The following is an 11427-nucleotide window of genomic DNA, read 5'->3' on the forward strand; positions in this document are numbered from 1 at the left end:
CACTTTAAGGCCCTGGAGCTGGCAACCGCCAGGTGCCTAATGAAGGCAGCCATTTTAGGTTCAGGGCTGCCCATATAAACAAGGAAGCTTGGTAAGGAGGCTCCTGGTCCTGGGTATGATCTAAAACTGCACCTGCTGGGAGTGGGTGGCCTGGTGGGGCTCCCAGTGGTGTGGGAGCCCCCAGGAAATGCCAGGCCAGTTACCACCCCGGTGATAGGCGGGTTGGAGTGCCTTAACCCCTAGCCATCACCTTCAGGTGGGTTTTCATTCTATCGGAGGTAGTTGTGGGGGTGCAAGCCCTAAGGAGGAGAGTAGGGAGCCAGGGCCAGGTGCAGCCAAGGCCGCCTGAGCCCTGTGGGGGTTTGAGACCCTGAGAGGGAGAGTTGGAGGCCAGGTGTGACTGCAGCTGCCTGAGCCCTGTGGGTGTGAGACTCCAAAGGGGAGAGTTGGAGCCATGCATAGCTGCACCCACCTGAGGATGGAAGCCCCGAAACCCCAAGTAGAGGGGGCATTTTGAGCAATGAGAAGCCCTAGCAAGAGGGGGCCATGCTGAGAAGCCCCAACGAGAGGGTAATGTGGAGCCCAGTGAGGGAAGAATGGGGGTTCAGCCAGACAGTGAAAGAGCTGAGTCCTGACCCCAGTAAGTCCTCCATTATTGGGAGGCAGAGTGTGGGTCAAAAATAACACCGGTAGTAGCACCACAACCTGCTGCCCAGAGGAGGAGTGAGAGTCCCCTGTGAGACCCTGAGGCACCAGTTGTGGTGTGAGGCACCCCAGGTCCCTACATCCATGAAGGAGGATCCACAGAGGGGGATCCTGGGAAAAGAGTATGGGTCATACATCGAGGCCTGTCAGAGTTTCCCCTGACTGGCCCAGGTGGGGGCCAGGACCACGAGGGTCAGAAGGGCTAGGGGGCCCACCGAGAGGGTCACCCAAGAGCCAAGGGTCCCGACTGGCCTGGGGGTGGGCTGGGATAGAGGAGCTGAAGGTCCCAGTGAGGGGACCACACCCAAAGGGGAACCAGTGGTAGGTAGATAAGTGGCCCAGTATGACGGCGGCAGAGTCCACCTGAAGAGAGGAACCCGGGTGGGGTCCTACAGTAGAATTCTGGGGCCCATCGTGTGGGATGGGTGCTTATGAGCACATCATGATGTCATCTGCGAGGTTTGGGCTGTGGTGTAGGGGAAGAATGGAGCTGCAGATAGCACCCCTTAGCAGCAGGGCAGAAAATGGGCAGCCTGCCACTTAATTAACACCTCTATTAATTAATTAAGATCAAGGCATTGTGGGCGAGAAGGCGGGCATTTAGCCCAGGAACAGGTGGGCGGGCCACATGGAGATCAGCCCAGAGCAGGCCCCCTGTTACAGAGAGCCTGAGATACAGGAGGATCCCCAGGAAAAGATCCCTTCTTTCCTTGAGATTCGTGAATTCTTGGGAGGGGGATTGTTCACTCTGGCTCATAAAGATGGCTAATGCATATTTGCTCCAGAGGTCCATTCAGAGAGAAAAAGAGCACCTTTCCATCGCCACCTGTTCTCCTAACCCTTCCTTTAGGCAGCAGTCCCAGGTGAAGCCAGAGGAGCCAGGTGGGGCTAATACAGAGGATCCACTCCTCCTTTATGGTGAGTGGCATTCCTAAAGGTCTAGCAGTTTGATGTGCAATTTCTCAATTCATTAGTGGTTTATCTGGGGCCAAGGTAACTCCATCACCTACTGGAATCAAATCCACCCTCCTGGCATGTGTTTATTTTAAGGGTGTCAGAGACAACATATTGCTGCTGCTGTTGCTAACTTCTCATTGTTGCAACACTTAGCAAAGTAGACAATCACACATTTTCCAGTCTGTTTAATTTTCCTCTTTGGTTTCACTTTAAAATAACTTTGTTTTGGCATCACACATTTCAAATCACAGAAATAAAGGGATTTCTTGAAGACTCTAGAAAGCTGAAGGCACCAAAATCCTGTGACGGTTATTTCATGAAGGTTAGTGACATTGTCTTCCATCCCTACACTGGGTTGAAGGACTAAAAAGTCAATCCAACCCCATTCCGCCTCCAGCTGTCAACCCCCAGTCTCTTCCTGTGATGCTCACGTCTCCTCCAGTTGCCTTTCATCTCCTCCAGTCCCCTGACCAATGAATTTCACACACAAAATGCATAACAAATGAGTGAAATGTGAAACATCCATACAGCAACTCACACTATCATTGTTTTTAAATAGAAAATCTGTTTTAAAAGAGACTGTTTCACTGCATGAATCACAGGCAAGTGTAACATATTAGACCAATCCACTATCATTTACGACTACAGTGTTCTGACCTGGTTATTGGGGTATTTGCTCTATTGTTAAATGACATTTGTTTAAACTAGGATGCTGGAAAAACAAGCAGGACAATAGTTTGGGATTGCCACCCATTCACCAATACTTTAAGGGACAGTGAAAAAGCAATTTCATTTGATTGGCTTTCTACTTCCAAGCCAAGGAAAGAAGATCCAAATCCAAGAAAATGAGCCAATAAAGTAATTACACCCTGATAAAAAGTAACTCTTTCTAGGCAGGGAGAGAGTTATTAGGTTCTCTTTGGAAAGAACATGACACAAACAGACGTACTGGAGGGGCTCGGGAAACCAAGCCTTCCTAGGCTCACTTCACAAAGAATGGGTAGTCATGTAGGCCTTTTGTTTTCAAATCCCCTTTTTTCACTTTTATGATGCGTTTTGTTCTTGTTATTATTCTTACACTTAGAAAGCGTCTCTGGTCACTCTAGTTTCCTCTCTAAAAGACAGTGGGATGTATTGGGTGAGATTGTTAGAGATTTGGGTTTTAAGTTTGAAGTAACTGCACAAGCTCTCTACTGATTTATCTAAAAAAAAAAAAAAGTGGCGGGGAAGACTTCAGCCATCCCTTTCCAACTGCATCTGGGGTAGGAATCACAATCTTAGTCAACAATTAAAGTAATATATTGCATGAAAATTTAAACCACAAATAGAAGAGTAAAAAATTTTAAAATACTCTTGGATTTTGAACTTGTTTCCTTTCCCCTTCCCACGTCCAAAGAATTACCTCCTGGCTACAGGACTATTTCACGAAAAGATCAGTCTGTCAGTCACTTTCTGTTTACACCATAGCAGTTTTGTCATCCAGTTTAGCAAGTTCAGCTTGTCACATGAATTTTCAGTCATAGCTAAATGGTTGTGAAGTGCTCTGTAGATGAATATTACCAATGTAAAACTGTTGTTGAAGTAACCAGAGCAAAAGATAGAATAATGTGGAGAAAGGATGAAGCCATGCAAACAAGGAGACAAACCAGTGAAATATTACCAGAACTGGCAATTTTTCAACTCCAGTCATTCTCTATATATATCAATTCTTTTTTTCATGAACTTGCCGTGAAAAAATTTAAAGGGTGCATATTCTTTCTTTTGGTGTTTGCCATTTTTGTGAGCTCTTCCACAATAAAGTTTAAAGCTCCTGTGAAATTAAACAATTCTGACTCAAAGTTGTAACCAACATCTCCCAAATAGCCAATCAATGGATCATCTCCAAATAAGTGGCACTTAAGACTACACAGCAGATACCTGGGATTCATAAGACCAATAAAACTTCTTGTGCCTACAGCACATGGCCTGTAGCTGTTATAGTCCTATACACAGAACTACAAACATTTAACATGATTTTTAAACTGCCAGTACAAAAAGTAGTTCCATACTGAATTCAAGTTACCTAAAATTTCCTATAAAAAATGAAATATTACTACCGTGACAAAAGATTTAATGTACATTGGTGCCTATACATGTGCAGAAAGGCTGCCTCAATGCATTGTAATTACAATGGGTCAGAGCACACTCAATTAATCAAGTCTGCTGGAGCATGGTAGTATCACATATGCATCACTGGAAACAAAGTATGCCTTAAACTTGTCACATGTGGAGGGTAAGTTGTTTCATTCTACTTTTTAAGTCTGTAATGCAAATTTGTATCACAGACATTAAAACGCCTTTTTGTATGTACACTCCCACAGCACTCTCCAAGGGGAGGACCAGTATATGCCACAGGTTTGAGCACACATCAACTTGTAACATCTATTTTTTAGTTTAAGGAGCGTTCAGGAAAGCTAATAACACAACTCTCACTTGTTGCCCATTTTTGCTCAAGCATGTAAAAAAATTACTGTGTGCTGAATTCAGCCATCTTCCAGACATGAATAAACCTTTCTATACAATCTGTTATTTTACTAATTTAAGTTGGTAGAGCCTGTTCCACCATGTGCTCAATGTAAAATGCACGGTACATATTTTACATGATTTGTAAATTAGGGATGGGCCAGAGTCAATATTTCTGCCATGGGGATCCCCTAAAGCAGTTAAAGGAGTTTTAATCAGCAATCCCTAATCTTCTAGCTTCATAGAAAAAACCAGTCGCCAATCCTCTTCTGTATCAACCCTATTCCTTTCTATACCTTCAGAAGAGCAGATGACTTGTTGCAACATACCCTGTTGATGATCTCATTGGAGATGCTAATGACTGAGAAAGCATTGCACCCTTCCAATTGGGGCTTCAAGTTACTGAGATATTGCTCTGGTGGGAGTTGTTCAAGTAAGCAAGCAGATTACACAGTTAGATTCCCCAAACCTTGTTTGAGGTACAGTAATCTGACATGCTGGAGATTGCGTTTAACTGTGCTGTAACTGCTTCAGTTGTAAATTTCAGATTAAAACAGTGACCACATTCATTACTACTGAAGTCACATTAAGACTATCACATAAGTTGACAAATAGAGATAAATGTGCTTGAGAGCTAAAGTGTTAGCTACATTGAATCACAAGGTAAGACTGAAGTGGAGTGTGTTAGCTTGACTACGGGGGTGTATGTGTTAGCTATGTTGGTCTAAGGACACAGGCAAACAAGGCTCTTTGGTTAAATCCGATATCTTTTATTAGACCAACTGAAATAGTTGGAAAAATTCTTCTTAGCAAGCTTTCAGAAACAAACACCCTTCATCAGGCTGAGGAAGTATCTGCAAATGGGCTGTGCTCTTCCTGGATGAAAGGGTAAAGCAACCACTCCATCCAGAAAGAGCACAGACCATATGCAGATGTTTCCTCATCTTGCCTGAAAGCCTGCTAAGAAAAATTTTTCTAACAATTTGAGTTGGTTTAATAAAAGATAGCAGATTGAGCCAAAGAACCTGTTAGCTTGACTACATGATTTACAAGCATATCATCTGAATGACACAACTTATGTCTGCTGCATTCAGGTGGGTTGTAAAACATTTGCAAAGTTCTATAGCGTGGGCTAACACATAATGGATTATGGAATAATCAGTCCTGCAGAATGTTTAAAATCATGCATTGTACTGGGACATAAACACCTTGCAGTGCAGACATTTTGCAGCTTCAGCAGTAGGACGGGTTGAGAGATGTCATTCTTCTTTTTAAATGAAGACGTGGGTTTTCTACTAACCCACAGTTCTCACAAAAGTTTCTACTTTCCCTGAAAGCTTCTGTTTATCATTAAAGAAACCTGACCACGCCAAAAATAATTTCCAAATGCCACTACAGTGCCTCTCAGAAATTTTAGCTTACCTGCCTCAGAATCTCAGTGTCTACTCTGGGCCAAGCTCCCCACCTACATTTCATCTTCCCTAACACTGTTATGTGATTACTCTTATGCATCTCGTCCCCTCAGCAAGAGGGGAGATGACTGTGGCATTATATGAGATGAAGTCTAATTAAGGATCCTGTGTTATAGAAGAGATGGCTAGCCCAAAACACCTGAGCTACTCTCCTAGAGACTCCATAGTAGCATTTCAAAATGAAACTCCCTTGATTGTTAAGGTTGCATAAGACAAAGAAGTAATTTTCAACTCTACTTCACTCAACTGGTACCTTGGTTTATATAATTTTACAGGCAATAGATTCTTTCCATCTGCATAGGCGAGACTTGAAAGGCCAAAATTTGAGAACCACTAGAAATGGCAATGGATAAAATCCTGAAAATCTTTGTTTTGGTTTATCTATGGGAATTGGAGGATTCAGAACACACATCTTTTCAACAGGGTGGGGAGGAGGGGACAATATGAGAGCCTGCTGCCACTGAACTGTGAAAAAAAAAATCGGTGACCAAATAAGTTCTAATGTTTTTTAAGGCAAATGGTTGAAGAAATCAATGAGATTTTCTTCTACATTTCAGACTGGGTATCCTGCTGCCTGAAAAGACCTCATTAGGATTTACCCTTCAGCAAAGCTTCCTAAGTCCTGATTTTCGTTTCAAAACTAGACTCTCCCTCTTTGTTTCTCTGGAATTTTGCATGCCAAAAAACCCATCAGCCTTTGCATCAATAAAAAGGAAAATGCTGGTTGGCCTTTCTTCTACTCTCTGTCTTGTGCCCTCCATAATCATATCACAAAATATAATTCTAGAAAACAAATGTCTTGAAAAATAAAGTATGCAAAAATGTAGGATGGCTTTTGTCCTTAGCAATCTGAGAAACTTGAAAGAAGAAAAAATGGTGAAGGGGTTTTTGTTTTGTTTTGGTCTGGTTTGGGTTGTTGTTTATGCCTTATTTTTTCTCTTTTTTTTCTTTCTGAGTTCAGATTGAGGTAGAACTTAAATTTAACCGATTTCTAGGATATAAAACCTAACTGCTAAGAAGGGAAGTGGCAGGAAATAGTGGGGATGTCCCACTTCTTCAAGAATTAGAAGAATAAAAAGCATAATAGACACTAAGAATAGTGACCACATAGAAAGACTACCTGCAGCAATCAAATGCGTCATAGGTTTGTTGATGTTCTCTCTCCTAAATATAAATGGCCAGCTACGAGGAAAGCATTCTGGGAAAACTTTCTATTGAAGAGTGAGGAGTTCAGAAGTCATTTGGTAATCACATAGAACTTCATTCCTAGAAGAGAAGGCTGAATTCCTCTTTCAAAGGATCAGGAATCCTGGTGTGTTTGGATTGCTTCTATTTTTTATCTTTTGATTCTATGAGAAAAATCTAGCTGCTTTCAGATACATGTGGCTTTTTGTGTAGCAATCACTACGTTGCTGAAGCAGTGCGCTCCCTGGGTACAGCAATGCAGTAGTGAAATTTAACCGTATGCCATGAGCAAAGCTCAGTAACCATGCATACTGCGCTCTCGTACTTCCAAAAGTACATTGCTACAGCATTCCCAGCACTGTAGCAATGGTATCATATGTCTATGTGTAGATGCTCCCAGCCTATAAAATAAGGACAATGATGTATGCAGATAAAATTGTGGATGGGTGAATTCCTAGCTTGTTTCATGACCATCCAGCAACTATGATGATTTGTTGGTTATTTAATAGAAGAGACTATTTTTTTTTTCTAAAAGTATCTGTCACTCAGAGTCATTGACTCCTTCAGAATACTCAACAGGCTTCATCCCATCACAATCCAATTTACATACCTAATGATACAAGGTAATGAAAAAATTAGACTAGAATTTAGATAGCACACCCAGTACCACCATTAGGAAAAGCTTAATTTCAAAGATTTAAAAATTATACAGGAGTTTAATTTATATGTCTAATTATATGGCAAAGCAAATTGAATATCCCAATATAGAGATATCTTGGGTTACTTAAAATTTCATGATAGATTTGGCAGTAAATATAGAACACACAAGCTTGATTTTTATTACTAACATCAATAAGAATGAAAGAAAAGAAGTCTGTCACTGACTTTGCCAGGCACAAGGAGCAGCTTAGAATAAAAATATATATACTTTCTCTCCCTGGTCCCATCCCAATGGAACATCCTCTTCAGTTCTGTCATTTGTAAATGCAACCTGTGCCAAATCTGTGACCATATCCTGTCCATAAATTTTGTACTTGTTTGTGGCTATATGATAGATAAATAATATTTTTCAAGTATGTTTGTGGACTAAGATATACACTTTTTATTATCAGACACATGCTTATCAAAATGTTCCAAGGTATTGAGTACATTCTAAATTGGCTCAGGGTGGACAGCACATTAAAGTATGTATTTTCAGTCTACCTAATAAAACTGCTAATTCAACTTCAGGATTTGCCATCCTTTTGAAAACATACAGCAAAAATAAAATATAATATAATAAAAAATCAGCAGCACTAAATGGCTTATGAAAGCTGGAGCTGGGAAGGAGAGCACAAAATAACTTTCACCTGAAAATCAAGGCCAGTCCCTCATCTACTGTAAATCAGTGTAGCCCCATTGTTTTCGAGAGCACCAGCTGAGAAGAAGGCCACAAGATTTCAGGTGTTCTGAACTGAAATATGAAAATTAGTCCAGGTTTCTCTCTCTCCTGAGCCATTAAATTATTTATTGGAACTTCCTCTTTTCTACTTAAGTGCAGGATATCCCCAAATCAGGATGATCCTGCAGAGTAACATTTTAGGGTAATGTAATTAAGGAGCTTTTTATACAATCACATGCAGAGGCACAGCAAAGCAGTTAGGTCCCCAAAGCAAAAGCAACTTCCAGCTGCCCTTGTGTAGCTGGTGCAACTGATATCGATCCACCCCTCCCTCACAAATCAATGCCCAGGGCAGCAACTCTGGTCACCCTGCCCTAGTTATGTTATTGATCACATGCAGGAATGTGGTCCTTAGCCTGGTGATGACAGGGTAGAGTTAATAGATGGATGTGTTTTGGAGTTAGGCAATGAGATAATTTGAGGGCATACTTTCTGGGAATTGTGAAGCAGCAGCCATAGAACATATTCTTGGTTCTTTACTGACTAGTTAAAGTCTCTGAATCTTAGTTTCACCATGTCTAAAATATGGATATCCAATAGTATTTTACTGTTGAAATTAGAAAAGGTCCTTTCTGTGACATGAACTACTTTCTGGCTAGTAACTGGACTAAGATCACCAATTCATTTTGCATAGGGTATCTCTACACTGCATTCACTGTACTGTATTGTAAAGATGCTAACCTGGCTTTAAATAAGATAACTTAGTGACAAATAGCATTCTAGCTATAGTGTCCTGGTGTTCAAAGTAGGTTAATTTAACTTATTGGTATACCTGTAGAGTAGAGCCACCCATAGATTACTAATTAGGCATCTTGTGGTAATGCCTTCCGCTTATAAGCAACATGAGCTTGATATAAATTAATAACCTAGATGCAAAAAAGCTATGGGTCATTACCAATCCCTTTTGTCATCACATGCACCTCTGATGGGTGTTCTGTTCCAAATATGTACTAACCTGTTAATTTATTTTCATGGACTGTTACTGCAAAAAATAGCAGCAAAAAATTAATAAAGAACACAAACTGCTCAGATCCTGCCATCAATGCTCTGAAGCCCATTAAAAGAATAAAACAAAATATCCACAGGGACTCAGCCATGAAATAGTCATAAGCAAATACTTCAGCTTTAAATTGTTTGAAAGAGATGATTTAATTTACTTTTGCTAGAGAAGCAAGATGATTTTGTTGTAGCTCATTGGCATCAGGCATTGGACTTTCCTTTGTAAAATATATCTGGGTGATTATAAGGGCGAAGGGGATAATGTTTGCAGCAGTTTGAAGAATTCTCTATTTTCATAGGTTTGCATTATTGCAATTCCTCAAAGCCAGAACTTGTAGACATATCAATGTTGCCATCCAAGGACCCTTTTTTCAGGCTGCAAGATCAAGAGCTAGACACAACAAGCCCTCAACATTTAAATGTCAGCACTCTAACTTGAAGTGCCTTGGTTCTTCCTTGTTAAATACCCAGAGCGCCAACCTGCTCAGATATCAAATGTCAGTCAGTGACTTTGGAAATTACATGGGTAAAAAAGACACCAAAATAAAATCAAAATAACTCATTTTCCCCTCATCTGAGAAATCATTATGTTATGCAAATACATATGAAATAAAAATAGAAAATAACTTTAAGGTCAAATAAATTGATAAAAGTCTCAAAAGGGACTTGAGAGTTTGAACTGAAGTGATGTGAGACCTTAAGAACAGCAGTTGAAGGATTAGATTGTAGTTTTTCCTACAACTGTAGTAGGGTATAGGACTCATCTGAGAAGCCCCCTAACAACAGGGGCTGCAGGGATTCACTATGCTTGGGGCAGCTGTTGGATGTATTCAACCCATAGAGTCCCAAAGCAGGCAGGATATCCCCAGGGGCACCAAAAAAGCACATTCATGGCTGCTAGTAGTGTACTAAAAGGCTTCCCCATGAATTTTCAGTGCTCGCTTCTGAATTCTACCCCTTGTAGAATGAGCTTCACCACCAACCTCCCCTGCCAGGACTGGAAGATGGAGTCACGCCAGCCACCATTTTCTCAGGGACCACATTTTGACTGATTCTATGCAGATGCACAAAGGTTCAGGGAGAAAAGGCCTAAAACTAGACTTAAACTGGTGGTACAAAAGAGGGAAAAATAAGATTTTCTAGAAATGCAGATGACAGGAAAATCCAGGATACCATCAAGATTTGCATTTAAAAAAGAAAGCAATCAGATTTTATTTAAAATTGTATGTTCTGCTAAATTCCAAACAGCTAGCCACTAGGGCTGTGTGAAATAGAAGCATTCCATTTCGACCAGTGTTTCAACAGTTTGAAAGAACAGCATTTTATTTCAACTTTTGTTTCGAGATGAAACAGCTGCTCCGTATCGTTTTGTCAAAACATTTTTGCGTTTTGACCCTCTTTCGACGTTTTGCCCATAGGATATAATGGGGAAGGTCAAAACAGGCTATAACTTTGTCATTTCTGGCCTGATTTTGATGAAGCTTGCAGGAATGGTAGCCCCTTTTGAGGGCAACAAAGCCTGCCAAGTTTCCAGGAGATAGGTGAAGGGGGTTTGGAGAAACTGCACCCCAAAGTCTTGAGAGCAAAACTGCTGTCACTTGTACGTGTGAAGCTACAGCGAGGTCAAAACTGCAGGCCTGCTACCCCTGCTGAGGCCATAAAGCCTGCTAGGTCTCAACGAGATAGGTGCAGCAGGACTCTGGCTTTTGGGGCCCTGCACCTCTGGCTGTTGACAGGCAAAACTTGTGACATGGGTGCCTGTGCAAATGTGTCTGTCTTGGGACAAGGACTGGGGCTGGGGAACCATTGCAGGCCTGGTTGCTGGGCCCTGCTGCTGCCACAAAGCCTTCAAGGTCTCAGTGAGATAGGTGCAATGGGACTCTGGGTTCTGGGGCCCTGCACCTCTGACTGTTGTTACCAGATCTGCCCACTACTTTGGGGTGTGCTCATTTATTAGGGATACATTTCCAGGGTCTTGGTAATTCTATTAATGTGCTGCTTGTGTTACTTGTGTTTCTATATGGAGCTCTCTCCCTTCTGCAAGCCCTCACCCCCCAGTGGAGCTATCTTGCAGGACTCAGTTCAGTGGAGGTGGGTTCCTCCAGTCCCCAAATCAGTCATACACACAAACACACACAGATTAATGTGATATGCCTGACCTGGCCA

Source organism: Crocodylus porosus, unplaced genomic scaffold, assembly GCF_001723895.1.
Source record: "Crocodylus porosus isolate Cpor-Errol unplaced genomic scaffold, CroPor_comp1, whole genome shotgun sequence".
Classification (NCBI taxonomy): domain Eukaryota; kingdom Metazoa; phylum Chordata; order Crocodylia; family Crocodylidae; genus Crocodylus; species Crocodylus porosus.